The 14,492-nt window shown below is 52.3% G+C and overlaps 1 protein-coding gene across 1 annotated transcript in view; it reads left to right on the forward strand.

Moving 5' to 3' along the window:
* Positions 1–1,277: 1,277 nt before the first annotated feature.
* Positions 1,278–14,492, forward strand: part of SYT2 (synaptotagmin 2) — a 118,442-nt gene continuing 105,227 nt past the window's right edge. Inside the window, exon 1 of the mRNA XM_032136948.2 lies at positions 1,278–1,538. The gene's annotated coding sequence lies outside the window, so the exon portion shown is untranslated. The remainder of the gene's footprint in view (positions 1,539–14,492) is intronic.

The following is a 14,492-nucleotide window of genomic DNA, read 5'->3' on the forward strand; positions in this document are numbered from 1 at the left end:
CATATTGCATTCATTCCACCCCTCACTCACTCACCTAGTATGTATTGAAGACTGACCTCAGGCCATGTACGGTTTTGTACCCAAAAGCAAGGCAGGATGCTACAGTCCTATTATAAAAGTTAACTCCAGGCCAAGCGCAGTGGCTCATGCTTGTAATCCCAGCACTTTGAGAGGTCGAAGTGGGTGGATCCCTTGAGGTCAGGAGTTCAAGACCAGCCTGGTCAACATGGCAAAACCCCATCTCTACTAAGAATACAAAAATTAGCCGGGTGTGGTGGTGCACGTCTGTAATCCCAGCTGCTCGGGAGGCTGAGGTGGGAGAATCCCTTGAACCCAGGAGACAGAGGTTGCATGAGCCAAGATCGCGCCACTGCACACTGCACTGCAGGTTGGGTAACGGAGTGAGACTCGTCTCAAACAAACAAACAAACAAACAAACAAAAAAAACAAAAACAAAGAAAGTTAACTTCAAAAGAGTTAAAGTGGATATTCAAATTGTGCTGTAAGGAAGTTCTGGTGCTGCCCTGGCAGCTTCTGGGTAGTTTAGGAAGGGCTCCACTTTGCCCTTGCCACCCTTCTCTTTCTCCCAGGCCTCAAATGCCACCACTTACTGTCTGGAGCTCCTTGGTCCAACGCACCATTCAGGGACTGTTTCCCCACCTGCAGACTGCCCACGCAAAATGCCCACCTTAACGGGATGTCTTACTTATTAAGCAAACTAACATGTGTGAACGCCCTGTCTTTAATAACCAGTAGCGTCCTCCTTTTCTTTCCACCGCCTTCCAGCTCCTCTCTCCTTGCCACCCTGCAGTTCTTCCTCTCCCCTCCGCCGTTCTGTTTCCACAGGCCTCAAGCATCCTCCTCTTTCTCACCCATCCTTTAGGCTCAGAAGCCCCCACCATCCAGGTGGCCACTGTAGGTAGGGGTGACCTAAGCGGAGAGGGGAGGAGGGGAGGCTAGGGGCTCAGGAATCCCAAAATGGCCACGGGGAGGGGGGCTCCTGAGCCCAATAATTCAGCCTTGAGCTGCAGTGGGTTAGGGAAGTTGGAGAGAAGGAGCTGGCTACAAAGGAGACCGGCCCTCTGGGGTGGGGAGGATGGAGCCCCTTTCCCGTCCGCCTTTGGGGAAGCCGCCTCCTTGACCTTGAGCAGGAGGCGGGAGCGCCGAGCGCCTGGGGGGCTGCGCAGAAAAGACCCGTCCCAGGGGGCAGGCCCGCCCTCCGCCTCCTCCGGGCCTCCTCCGCCTAGGTCCCCGCCCTCCCGCGCCGCTTGGTCTCCTCCCCTCACTGCAGCGCTCGCCGCGCGCGCCCATCGATCAGGCCCCCTCCCTCTGCCGCCTCGGCGCAGACTGCTAAGCTCAGCAAGTCTTGCGGCAAAGGCACTTCGGAGCCGAGTTGGGGCAGCGGTGGAGCGGGGACTTCGCGCCCCAGGGGAACGGGCGCCCCTGCGAAACCGTGGCCAGCCCAGCATCCTTGCCGTCCGACGCCCCCTCACATTGGCGACCCCGGATCTCTCCCGCCTACTTCGGGTCGCTCTCCGGTAAGTCCATACCCCCGCCGGTGGCGGCACGGACCTCCCTCTCCAAAGTTTCTCCTTTCCTGCTACTGAGTCGAGGGGCCACGGGGTGGTCTGGCTCCCGAGAGGTGAGTAGGGTTGGGGAAGTTTGAGGCCAAGGGGGCCGGGAGTCCGCACCGTCCTTTGGGGGAGTTTGGAAGCGTCCGGATGGAAGGTTCGTCTCGGGGAGCCGGACCCGAGGGGCGAGGAGCCGGCTCCTCTGAGGGACTGGGGCTGGGCTGGGGGCAGATTTCCTCCCGCGGTCTCCCCGCGAGTTGCTGCAGAGAGGGGCGGGCCACGCGTTCCCTGCACCGGCCGACCCTGCGCCCCCGTCCCTCTCTCCTTTCCCTGGGACGCCCCCACTCGCGTCTAGCCCAGCCCCCGCTAGCCCCAGCGGTCTCCAAGGAAGGTTCTTTTGCCCCAGTCTCAAGCTTCGGGGACCCCTGGCACCGCCGTCGTGGGAAGTGGGGCGGGGGGTGGGGTCTGGGCGCTGGGAGCCGGAGACCCTGGGTCAGGGAGAGGTTGGGGAGACAGACTCTGCAGGGGCCATCTGGAAGCAACGGGCACGAGGAGCTGGGGCAGGGGCCCAAGAAGGGGCTGGAGGCGCCCCTCCCCTCTCTCCAAATCTCATGACTCAGCACGACCTAGGACGCCCCGTCCCTGCTTCAGCTCTGTCCCCAGGGCTAGGCTCGCAGCCTGGCGGGTGCTGACAGCCCGACTCCCTTTTCTGGACTCTTCCATGTACATTTCCCATTTGGGGTGCCCCCTTCCCGAGCCTATGTTCCTTCCCCCACCTCTGGGGCACAGGGTTTTATTTTTCAACTAAAAAGAGGAGCTTTATCGTTTCACATGCTACTAAGCCAGGCCCCCTCATCCTGTCTCCTCCTCCCTTTTCATCCCCCCATTCCACAGGTGCCTCCAGGACACCCCCAGCCCACGGCTCGTGGCGTCTCTCCTGGCAGGGCAGTGTTCTCCCCTACCCCTGGCTGAGGTGGCGGAGTAGGTGCTCTCCCCGCAGCAGGAGAAGGGAGTGCAAGGACAGAGGAGGTGCTGGCCCAGGAGGGGCCACTGCGGTGGGGAGGGAAGGGCAGAGGCCCCGTAGGCAGGTACTCCAGGTTGGGTTGGCTTATGAGGAGGAGGAAGTCCTTAGGGTCTGGGGGCGCCCAGGGAGCCAGAAAGGTGAACTGGGGTCTGACCTGGAAAGCAAAAGGGTGCCCTTCTCCCTCCCCTACTGCTGCCGCCCTGAGGGGCCTCTCCCAGGTGGAATAGATTGTCCTCCATCCAATCTATCCGGCTCCCCATAACCTGGCACTTCATTAGAGGGGGTGACAGTGAGAAGCAGGGAAGCCCTTAATCCTTTCAACCATTTCTCCCTACTTAAGACTAAGTCCAGCTTTGGGGCTGCTAGAAACATCTCTGTGACCAGCAGAGGTGCTGAAAAAAGCCATGCCCAGTGCCCCTAAGGCGGGCCCGAGTGGCGGGTGGGAGGGGGCAGGGTGGCTCTGATGCAGTGGGACGTGCCTGGCGTCCTGGTCCTGTGGAACAAGAGAGCGGTGGCCTGGCAGGCACTGCAAGCTGCAGCGTGTGTCAGGGCCCTGGGGGTGAGTCAGCGTCAGGGGTCCACGCCAGGCACATTGCAGCCTAGGGAGTCCAACTCCAACCCGTCTCCTCCCATGCCCCCTGGAAAATGGCCAGTGCCCGCTGAACCCCCACTGAACCACCTTTCCCTCAGGGTGGCTGCCTCTGCTCTGCTTGGCTGCCAGGCAGATCCCTGGCTTCACCCTCTAGGACTCCCCCCAGAGGCTTGGCTTCTTCTGGAGACCTCTTGGGCTTAATCCTTACCTTCTCCCCTCCTTGTCTTGCCAGAGGAGGAGGAGAGGGAGGCAGAGGAAAGTGTCTAGGTTATAGCCTCACATAGACCTGGCCCACCGTCCCCTGGAGGAAGAGAGACCAGACCACTCTGCTGGGAGTCTGCTTTGTTCTGCAGTCCAGGAGCTTGTGTCTTCTTTTGGGGGAAGGGGGTGATTATGCAAGAACATTTCTTTTTCAGCTTTGGGGTCTGACATCCGCAGAACATCACCAGGGGAAGCAAAAAAGTGTTGGTGTTCGTAAACACTGACTTTTCGCCTAGAGAAGCTTGCAACTGGCTTCAATTTAGGACTGAAGCTGGTTTCACCTGGGCAAAGCGTGTACCTTGCTGAAGACCTCGCAGGGCGGGGGAGACCCTTTATGGAGCTGGGTCTGGGCTCGCCTGCCCTCACATTGCAGCTGGAGCTCATTCTATTCCTTCTACCCTTAGGCAGCTTCCAGGCAGGTGTGACAGGGCTGTCTATGATACTGCGGACACCTGGGGGTGGGTTTTGGAGGTGGCTGGAGAAGCCTCTTCCCTGCCCTTCTCAAGCCCTGGGGACCAGGCTACCCCAGTGTTCCCCAGCCCCTAGGCAAGCCTGACCTCTAGTCATTCTTTCTGCCTCCATCTGAACTTTGTCCTATCTCAATGGGGTCTCCTTTTTCTTCCCCGCTAGGCCTGTGCCGCCCTCTCAGGGGAGAGTAGATAGAGGGGCAGTGAGTGCACTGGAAGCAGGGGGACAGAAGGCAGTGAGGACAGAGTGGGAGGAGGTTGGGATTCATTTGGCTGGAAGGATGACCATCATTCCCTTCCCTGGACAGAGACATTCCCATGGATGAATTAAGGCTGCAGATGAGTAGAAACACTACTTCACTTGGCTTGGGGATTTGCTCTGTGGACTTCCCTGATCTAGGCAGGTCCTAGCTGAAGCCAGAGTATCCCCACCATTGAAGGTCCAGAGTGGTGGGGATACTCTTTAAGAACTGGAACGGCAAGCCAGAGGGAGTAATGGGGGCAGGGTCACTCAGTGCAGTGGTTAAATACGAAGCACCAAAGAATAGAGGCTGGGAGCTAGACAGGCCTGGGTTCAAATCCCAGGGCTGCTAAGTACAAAGTCTGATATTTGCAACAAGTATTTTATTAGTGAGTACCTACCACGTGCCACTGTTGTAGTCTCTCTGGGTGGGGAGGTGAGCACAGCGGCAGGCCCTACACATGTTACTGAGCCACTCAGCATCCGTTCTGCATTCATTCCACTATTGCATTTTGAGAATCTATGCTAGGCAATGGAGATCAGGTGGGAATAAAGCAGACCTGTTTCCTGCCCTCGTGGCATTTACAATCTAGTGCATACCACACAATTAGATAATTACATAAAGAATTAATCATGACTGTGCCAAGAGTTATGAAGGTATGTAGGATGCTTCGAGAGCATGTAACAGGATGATCTGACAATGCCTGCACAGTTTTCTCTATAGAACAGAGGTAATAATGCTTAACTCTCAGGGTAGTATTGTAGAACTGATAACTATTCGTGTTATTTTAGAAGTAGCCCCTGGCCCACCAGACAGATGCAGTTCTAAATTCCCTACGTGAATAATCCATCCATAGGCAACAAGTTGATTCTTCATCTTCCACTCGGTCAGAGAAGCCAGGCCAGAGAAGCTGGGATTCAGTTATGGCTTCTCCTGGGCTCCAGAAGCCTGTGATAAATAATATAGTTTCATTGGAGAAACATCAAGTCAGAAATTTTTTTCTAAGTGGCAGTATGGTGACTACAGCCAGATTGCCAGGGTTCATCCTGGTTCTGCCACTTGCTGTGATTTTGGGCAAGTCAATCACACTCTGTTTTTTAGTCTTCCCATCTGTAGAATGGAGCTAAAATTTGTAACTATGACGTAGGTTGTTCTTGGTGAGGATGAAATGGGTTAATTCCTGCAAAGCGTGTAGAACAGTGCCTGGCGTGGGAGGACTAACTGCTTTCCATCCTTGCGTGGCCTGTGTGCTCCTTTTCCTGCCCACACACAGAACACTGTCTTGGATTCTCCAGCTGGAGGGAGCACTGTCCACCTTTGATATTCTTAAAACTCAAGGGAAGGAGTTGCCTTCATCGTCTTGGTGGTCAATCCCGCGTTTCATCCCCCTCACTCGAAGACAGTTCTTTATGCCTAATGAATGAGTCTTTTCTTGCCAAAGCTTGATTTCTGGGAAGGATTTGTCCCAGCAATCCTTCATTTTCATCTCTGGAACTGACAGTTCAAGGAAGTAGCCAGAGTGATGGGTAAATTTGGATCCAGGCCCACAGGGACCTGACAGTCAATGTGAGCCTGGAGGGCAGGGGAACACCTAGCTGCCAGCCCCCTCCCCTAGAGAGGCTGGGTCTAAAATTAAACATCCAGAAGGACTCCCCAGGTCAGGTGCAGCGGCTCGTGCCTGTAATCCCAGCGCTTTGGGAGGCTGAGGTGGGAGGATCGCTTGAGCCCGGGAATTCCAGAGCAGGCTGGGCAACATATGGAGACCCTGTCTCTACAAAAAATTTAAAAATTAGCTGGGCATGGTGGCACACCAGGTTAGGCAGGAGGATCGCTTGAGCCCAGGAGGTCGAGACTGCAGTGAGCTATGGTCATGCCACTTCACTTCAGCCTGGAAGACAGTGAGATCTGGTCTCAAAAAATAAAAAAGGACTCCCAAATCCAAGACAAGCAGTAGATATTGTAGAAGCTTCCTCCCTGGATCATTTTCAGTTGAGGATAAAGTCCCCGCTGGCTGAGTGCCAGGGAGGAGGTTAGATTCTGAAAGCCCCTCACACTTAAGGAAGTAGGATGTGAGTAGCTGGGCCCATTAAAATGGTCAAGCAGCCTCCAAATCTGAAAGAAAGGGGGGTTACCTGCTGCTGTAAAGTCAGGAGAGGCCCTTCTTTGGCCACTTTAGCCGAGGACCTCAGGATTTCAGCTTTTGCTGTCAGTAACACTAAGCATCAGGCATAAGAAAGGGCAAAGTAAGTGTGGGTCCCGCACAACAGGGAACCTCAGGGATCCTCCCTGCCCCACTCCCTGCGCCTCCCGCTCACCAGCTCCGGGATAGAGCGGCTCACTAGGGTGGTCAAGCTCTCATCACTGCAGTCCTCGGCTACGCCATCGCTGCCCCCACTTTACAATGAAGGGGCAAAGGCCCAGAGAAGTTGTGTGGTTGTTCAAAATCCCCAGATCATAGGTGCTTTGCGGGGGCCTTCCAGGCCACAGCAGCTGAGTGGTCAGAATCCTTCCTTCTCTCCTCGCCGCTTCTCACCAGCTCTACCTATGGCAAATGGAGCCCGAGAATACAGGTGCGGGTCCTTGGGATGAGGCCACTAACGCATTGAGTAGAAGCAGGAGGCTGGGTGATTGAAATCAGGCAGCAGCCTTTACAAAAATTACGCAGTGATTCCTTGGAGGAATTGAATCAGCTCTCCCTCCCTGGTGTTGGGTTTCTTTGGGCTCTCCATAAGGGCTCTGGCACCTCCTTTAGGAACACCTGCTCTGAAGCAAGGAGGGAGGCCCCAGGGTGGGCAGTCTTGAGTGCATGATGGGACACCCCGCTGAATCCAGACCTGCTCCAGCCTCGGCAGCCCTATCTGTGATGGCATGCTGATGTCATCAGCACCAAAAGCCCCTGCAGATTTCAACTCGGCAATTAAATGGCTCTTCTGAAGCCCAGCAGCTGTGTGTGTGTGCATGTGTGTGCATATGTGTGTATTCAGGGTCCTAGGGGTGGGCTGGGGAGGAGGGCTCCTTGCAAAGGCAGGGAGAATGGGAGTTAGTGGGTGTGTGACTGCTTCTCTCCTTCGGAGACTCCAGACCTGAGAAGTCAGATCCCTATGGGACTCACAGCCCAAAAGTCAACCCTTGCGTGCAGGTGTAGCCAGAGTCTAAACTCAGCCTGAGCCAGAGCACCCCATTCATTCCTTATTTCCTACTTTCCTCCCCACTTTTCCTCCACGTTCCACTCCAATGCACTAAGCACCTACTCTGTAAAAGCCACCTGGGATGTAAAGGGGAACTCAAAATAACCGTGTCTGCTCTATCAGCCTGGGCGCTCCCCAAGGCCAGGGCATGTGGTTCCTCCTCCTCCTCTGGGTCCCCCCAGCCCCCAAAGTAGAGTTCTGAAGCTGGGAGCATTGGTGGTGGCTGGTGCAGAGTGACAGGGCTCCCAGATGCTCTCCAACCCCAGGATAGGGGTTGATAGCCTGTCAACACAAGGCTTTCCTCAATCACAAATCTCGCTTCACTTCCTCCCTTCCCCTGCAGAGAAACTAGAAGCCCAAGGGCCTCATCACTGGACAGTCTGGGACCAGGAGAGGACAGCAGCTGGGTGGGGAGTCAGGAAAGCTCCCCCGAGGCATTTGTCAGGTGCCTCTCAGTAAGGCAGGGAGTCCTCAGACCATGGAGAACTCTGGCACGACTTCCCATAATTGGGTTGATATGGTGGCTCTGGAATTTAGTAATTAGGGAATATTGCAATTAGAGACGGAATTTACCCATTACTATTCCATACATCTTAATACAGGGTGTAAGTGGTTGTAACTGTGAGCTTGGCACTAGGCAGATGGGAAAATAGAAGTGAAAGGAGAAATGGGATGAGGGAGGGAGGGGATGGGAGGAGCTTAACCCTTTCCATACCCAAGTAGACTGAAGGAACAGCCTGGGGGTGATGCAGGGCTAGGGCGAGCCCAGCAGCCCATCGCATTTGTAAGAGATGACCGAGGCAAAAATCACGGGCTCCCTCCGGACCTTCTGCTTCTTTAGCTCAGGTAGGATCAGATGCAGGGCTTGGCAGGGGTTAGGAGAGTGGTGATGGAGGCCAAGAGGGAGAGGCTGCAGGGGAGAAGGGCTCTTCTCCCAGTTTCCTGCTCAGCTGTGGAGAAACAGAGAAGAGGGTTGTAACCACCTGCAGTAGTGTGCATGTGAGAGAGAGGAGAGGGTACCTTGTACCTTCATCTCTCCCTCCCCACTTGTTCCTTCCCCCACCCTTCTTTTTACTCCCTTCCTCACTCCTACTCTTAGCTCCATTTTCCTCTGAAGTCAAATGAGGCATTTGTGTTAGTGCAGGGCTGAGCTGGGTAGGGCCATGTGTATGGGCGGCGGGGTGCGGGGGGTGGGGGAGCGGTGGTGGGCGGGGCGGGGGTGGGGTAGCGTCAAGGGGGTGGTGCTCATTTTTTTCCTTCCAGACCAGAAATGGCTTCCCCAAGGTCAGCCAGTGCTCTGAGCTCCAAAGACCTTCCCAGAGAACCTCTGTTCCCTAAGGGCTGGATGGTTTGAGAGAAATCTCTCTTCCTCACCATTGATTCCAGTCTGAACTAATGGTCCAGATGTGTTGGACATGTCCTTCCTCTTCTACAAAGTGACTGGGGAAGCAGTTTTTGTGCTATTTGTAGAAAGGAAGCATTTTCTGGAGTGGGGCCTCCCCTGCTTCTGCTACACCTTAACTCCTAGATTAGAGGAGAGCTGTGAGGCTGCAAGGAAGGGGGCCTGGAGAAGGGCTTGGGCTGAGGGTGGTAGAGGTCTCCTTGTCTTCTGCCTCCTGTGTTTATTTGGAGAAAAGCCCATTTAACAAATGCACAGGTCTTTACCTCTATCCCTCTTGGGGCTGTCTGACCTCCTATTTTCATTGTCTGCCATGGATCTTTCATTGTACCAACTCAGATGGACCAAGTGACCGGCCCGGTCATAGGGCCTGAGATGGGATATTAGGAGACGGGGTGGAGGCCTGCAAGCAGGAGGAGAGGGGATCACCCAGGCAACACTCTAGGAGTGCAGGAAGGATGAACAAGAACCTATTGGTTGAGTGCTCTTGGGTCTTGGAGGGAAGCAGACCTAGGACTGAAATCCATCTTCACCACTAGGAGCCAAGAAGAGTTACAGGTAAACCCCAGGAAACTCAAGGGTGGCTGTGGCTAGGATCAGTGTTAGCGGGAAGCATGGAGTTAATTGGCTGTGGGAGGGCTCCCTCTCCCAGTTTGACTCTCCCACAAGTAGGAAAAGGCATCACTTTAATAAGGCTGCCCTGGTTCCAAATCAATCCTGGCATTGCAGGAGGCGACGGGGGAAGCACAGCTGAGAAATTGGATTAGCTCTTTGATGCTGGGAACTGTGCTGGCTGCTGCTGCAGGAGGCAGGGAAGCATCTAGAACTAAGCCTGCCATTGGCAAGCCAGCCCCAGACGTCTGAGGCTTCCCCGGGAGGCATGCTCCGCCCCCATCAGGTCTCCTACTGGTAGAGGGCAGCAGGGGTGCCCTGGGGCAGACAGTAATAGAAGCCCAGGTCCTCACCACTGCAAAGCTGGGGGTGTCTTCAGGCCTCCCCTGGAGTAGATCATGAGCCCCAAAGACCTCAGGAGGTGAGGCAATGGGGAAGGGGCAGAGGAGAGGCCCCCTCAGCATGTTCTGTAGGGCATAACCTAAGCAGCGTGTGTATGGCTGGGAGTCAGATGGCCTAGGTTCAAACCAAGACTGCCACTTCCTGCCTGTGTGTCCCTGGGCAAGTTACTTAAACTTTCTGAACTTCGGGGTCCTCATCTGAAAATGGAGACAGTAACACGCAGGGAACGGGCCCTTGTGAAGTTTACCTTATAGCAGTAATCAAGATGCAGGCCACAGGTCCCTGGGAGTCCCTAAGAATTTTCAGGGGGGGGTCCATAAGGTCAAAGCGGTTTTCATGATGGCAATAAAGTTATTTGCCATTCCCATGCTTGACATTGATGGTGCTAAAGCAGTGGTGGGTGAAGCTGCTGGCCCCTTAACGTGAATCAAGGTAATAGTATCACACTGCACCCGTCTTTGTGTTCTTCCACACCACACACCTGCTAAGCAAAGTAATTGGTAAATAACGAAATGCCAGTTTCACTTAAGAATGTCTTCTTTTCATGAAGCAGCAAAGATTATAATTATATTGAACCTTGATTCTGGAGTGGATATCTTTTTAATATTCTCTGATGGAATGAGAAGTACACATAAAGCACTTCTGCTTCTTACAGAAATATTACACAATAATTTCTCAAATAAGCAAGTGAACAGTGCCCATCACCTATGCATCTCTTTGAGTTGCAGGCTGAACTAGCCATTTTTCCATGGGATACCATTTTATCTGAAAGAACGACCAACAAACTCCAGTTATTCAGACTTGTGTGTTGAGCAGGCATTTTTGCAAAAATGAATGAAGTGAGCTTGTCACTTCCAGAAAAACAACTGGCAGTATTTGTGTCCAATGATAAAATTCAAGCTTTCAAAGCAAAAATTAGAATTTTGGAAAACTCACACATATTACTATGAAAAGGACTTTTGTGATAAGGTCAGTGGGAATATTAATAGATGTGATTTGTTAATATTGTTTAATGAAATTCATCAGTATTTGAAAGATCTGCACAATTCGGCAAACCAATATCTTCCAAATGATAAATGAATGATGTCACAAAATCATGCACAGAGGCAAACACACATTCCAAGTGCAAGGTTTCAGATTCCCCGCTGCAGCCAGTCTTTAAGAAGCTACCACTTGGGGAGTATTGATGTCATATCAAAGAAAAATATCCACAATGATCTGAAAAGGCTTTATTAAATACCCCTCCCCTTTCCAGTTACATGTCTGAGTGAGTTTGGATTTTCTTTCATCTTTCTTTTTTTTTTTTTTTTTTTTGAGACAGAGTCTTGCTCTGTCGCCCAGGCTGGAGTGCAGTGGCACTATCTTGGCTTACTGCAAGCTCCGCCTCCTAGGTTCATGCCATTCTCCTGCCTCAGCCTCCCGAGTAGCTGGGACTACAGGCACCCGCCACCACGCTCGGCTAATTTTTTGTATTTTTAGTAGAGACAGGGTTTCACCGTGTTAGCCAGAATGGTCTCGATCTCCTGACCTCATGATCCACCTGCCTTGGCCTTCCAAAGTGCTGGGATTATAGGCGTGAGCCACTGCGCCCAGCCTTTCTTTCATCTTTCAATCAAAGTAATGTATTGCAGATAGACCTAACACCGAAGTTGGTATAAGACTCTAGCTACCTTCTAGTAAACCACACATTAAAGAGATTTGCAATGATGTGAAACAAGGCCTCCTTCTTATTAGATATTTTACTAGAGGAAATGTCTACTATATATTTTTTCGGTCTTGGAAAATATAGTTACTTATTAAATATGTTGTATTAACAGGTAATGAGTTACTATTGTATTTTGAGCTAATTTAGAAATTTCTCAGTTTTAATTTTGAATATGGTAACTACGGATGGATCTAACTTACATAAGAAAACGCTTTTGGAGGGTCCTCAATAAACAGGTCTTAGAACCAAGAGGTTTGAGAACCACTGTCCTAGGTGAAGCCCAGCCCAGAGCCGGGCACACAGTGAATGCTTGGTAAGGACCGCATGCTCCCCCAGAGTGCCGGGCTTCATGTCACAGGGCAGAACCTGGGGGCATTCTCTGTATCTCAGAAGTCCAGGGTCAGCCTGGCAGCCTTGCTGGGCAGGCTGCATGGAACAGAATGGTCCAGTGCTGCACGGGGTGGAGGGAGCCCAGGGAGCACCTAGCCCCTGGCTTCCAAGTAGCCTCTGGGGATGAGACTCCCTCCAGGGCTGCCTGGAGAGGGGAGCTTTTCTTGGAGTTGGGAGAGGGGTATCTAGGGAGAGTCTCCCTTGACTGCCCCAACCCCTGCCTTCACCAGAGCAACCCTGCGTTTATCTGCCTTGCATATTGAGGTTCTTATACTGGAATTCTCTTAAGCTTCTGTTTAAAGGAAGGGGTTTGAGGCTTCCCAAAGATTTCAGAACTTTGTAGTCCAGCTCTTTATTTTAAAGACAAGGCCTAGAGAGGGAATGTGACTTCTCAAAGAATACATAGCAAGCAATCAACTCTACGGTGATCAAGGCAAAACCGACATATGAGACCATGCTGGATGGAGCCTCTTAGCCGGTAGAGCCCAGTGCCTGTGCAGCAGGAACTCAGCAAATATTCATACACTAGATAAAAAAGCTTCCTGTATATTCTCTCGTTTTTTCTTTATAACAAGCCTGAGCTTTATTGAAGTATAATTTATAGATCATAATATTCACCTGGTTTAAGTGTACAATTCAGTGATTTTTAGTAAATTTACAACATTATACAGCTATCACTACAATCCAGTTTTAGAGTACGTGATCTATTACACCTATTTACAGAGAAAAATCGTCCCAGAAAGGTAAATAAATGTCCTCAAGGTGACACTGCTGTTGGGTGGCAGGATAACATCCAGATTCAAGTTTGTCCCAGTGCCACACCCTGCTCATGCTGCACACTGCAGAGAAGGGAGTCAGGTGGTCCACTGTTTGGGGACCATGGACAAATGCCCCGCTGCAGGCTGGTGTTTGTGGGACTCTCTCTAGAGCTGGTTGTGCCAGTCCGATTTGGGCACTGGAGGCTGGGTGCAGTGGCTCACACCTGTAATCCCAGCACTCTGAGAGGCCAAGGCAGGAGGATCACTTGAGCCCAGGAGTTCAAGACCAGTCTGGGCAACATAGCGAGACCCCATCTCTACAAGTAATGAAAAAAATTAGCTGGACGTGGTGGCATGCTTGTATTCCCAGCTACATGGGAGGCTGAGGTGAGAGGATCTCTTGAGCCCAGGAAGTTGAGGCTGCAGTGAACCAAGATCATGCCACTGCACTATACTCCAGCCTGGGCAACAGAGCAAGACCCTGTGTCTCAAAAAAAAAAAAAAAGACAATTTGGTTACTAGTTCTATCCACACAGCTCTGGATGCAGAGGAAACCTGGATCCCAGCCCCCTCAGAACTTAAATCCTCCACAAATGGGGGACCTGAAGTTCTTCCCTTGGCCTGTCTTTCATAGGGGACCTAAAGCACCTCATTGAGCAGCCCCTCTAAGAGTTGCCTGCTGGAAAGTACAATCTCTAGGAAGTAAAATCAGTCCTTAACCCTGGTGACCCCTAACAGTGAGGAAGTTCTTCCTTGTGTCTAGCCACATTCTTCTTGCTGTACTAAGTGCCTATTTCCTATTCCTATCCACCCTTCCTGTTCTGCCTGGTGAGTCTGGGGGTCGGTGTACATAGTTCAGAGGCCACAGAGAAAAGCTGAGAGCTGGATGGAGAGTCTGGACTGTCTGCCTAGACAACTGCCTGCCGTAGTTACCATTTAGCACCCCGACCTCTAAGGATGACTGCTTTTTTCACAGGAAGGCCAGGCAGTCCTCATGTCCCTTCTGTGGCTTTTGTGGCTCTGGCACTGAGAGAATGTGGTCAGTTCTTCCTGGGAGGATGAGTGGAGTGGAGGGGAGAGGCTCTGCAGGATGGTGGAGGAGCCACCTTCAGACGAGGTCAGATGTCTACCCAGGCATACCTGGCGTAACGGGGAGCACACGTCTCTCTGCTCTTCAGCGGGCACAGGGCTGGGTAATTGATTGCCCTGGCACATGGCTCCTTCTCCAGCTTGGCCAACCTTGACTGTACTGCTATCCAGGTGCCTCTCTGTAGGGACTGCTTCTAGCGCCCATTTTAGACCAGGCATGGGGAAAGACCTAGACATGGTAAAAGATGAAAGGGAGGCTATTCCCTGTGGTGAGAGGGGTCACTTGAGCAGAGTGAACTTTCCTTGGGGGGGTGGTGAGACCCTGGACTCTGCCCTGTGGAGGTCATCCAGCTAACGCAGGAACCAGGTCCCTGATCCTTCACCCTCCCTGCATCCCCTGCTGTGTTTTCTTTCCCTCTGGCTCCTCCTGTCCATACCAAGGAGCTGTGTTGCAGACAGACCCTGGGCCTGGCAGCTATCAGCAAGGAAGAAATCAATAGTGAATGTGGGAGTGCTTGGAGGCAGACTGGAGCAGTCTTCCTAGGGTAGGGTTTTCTTTTTATAAATTTAACATTTTATTTTTTCCAGCTCTATTGAGGTGTAATTGACAAATAAAAATGGTATATATTCAAGATGCACAGTGTAATGATCTGACATACATATACCTTATATGATGATTATTACAATCAAATTAATCAGCACACCCATCAGCACACATAGTTGCTGTGTGTGTTCGTGTGTGTCAGTGGTGAGGACACCTAAAGCAGGTCGAGACCCCTGGGACCCTGAGTC

This window comes from Hylobates moloch, unplaced genomic scaffold, assembly GCF_009828535.3.
Source record: "Hylobates moloch isolate HMO894 unplaced genomic scaffold, HMol_V3 SCAFFOLD_18, whole genome shotgun sequence".
Classification (NCBI taxonomy): Eukaryota; Metazoa; Chordata; class Mammalia; order Primates; family Hylobatidae; genus Hylobates; species Hylobates moloch.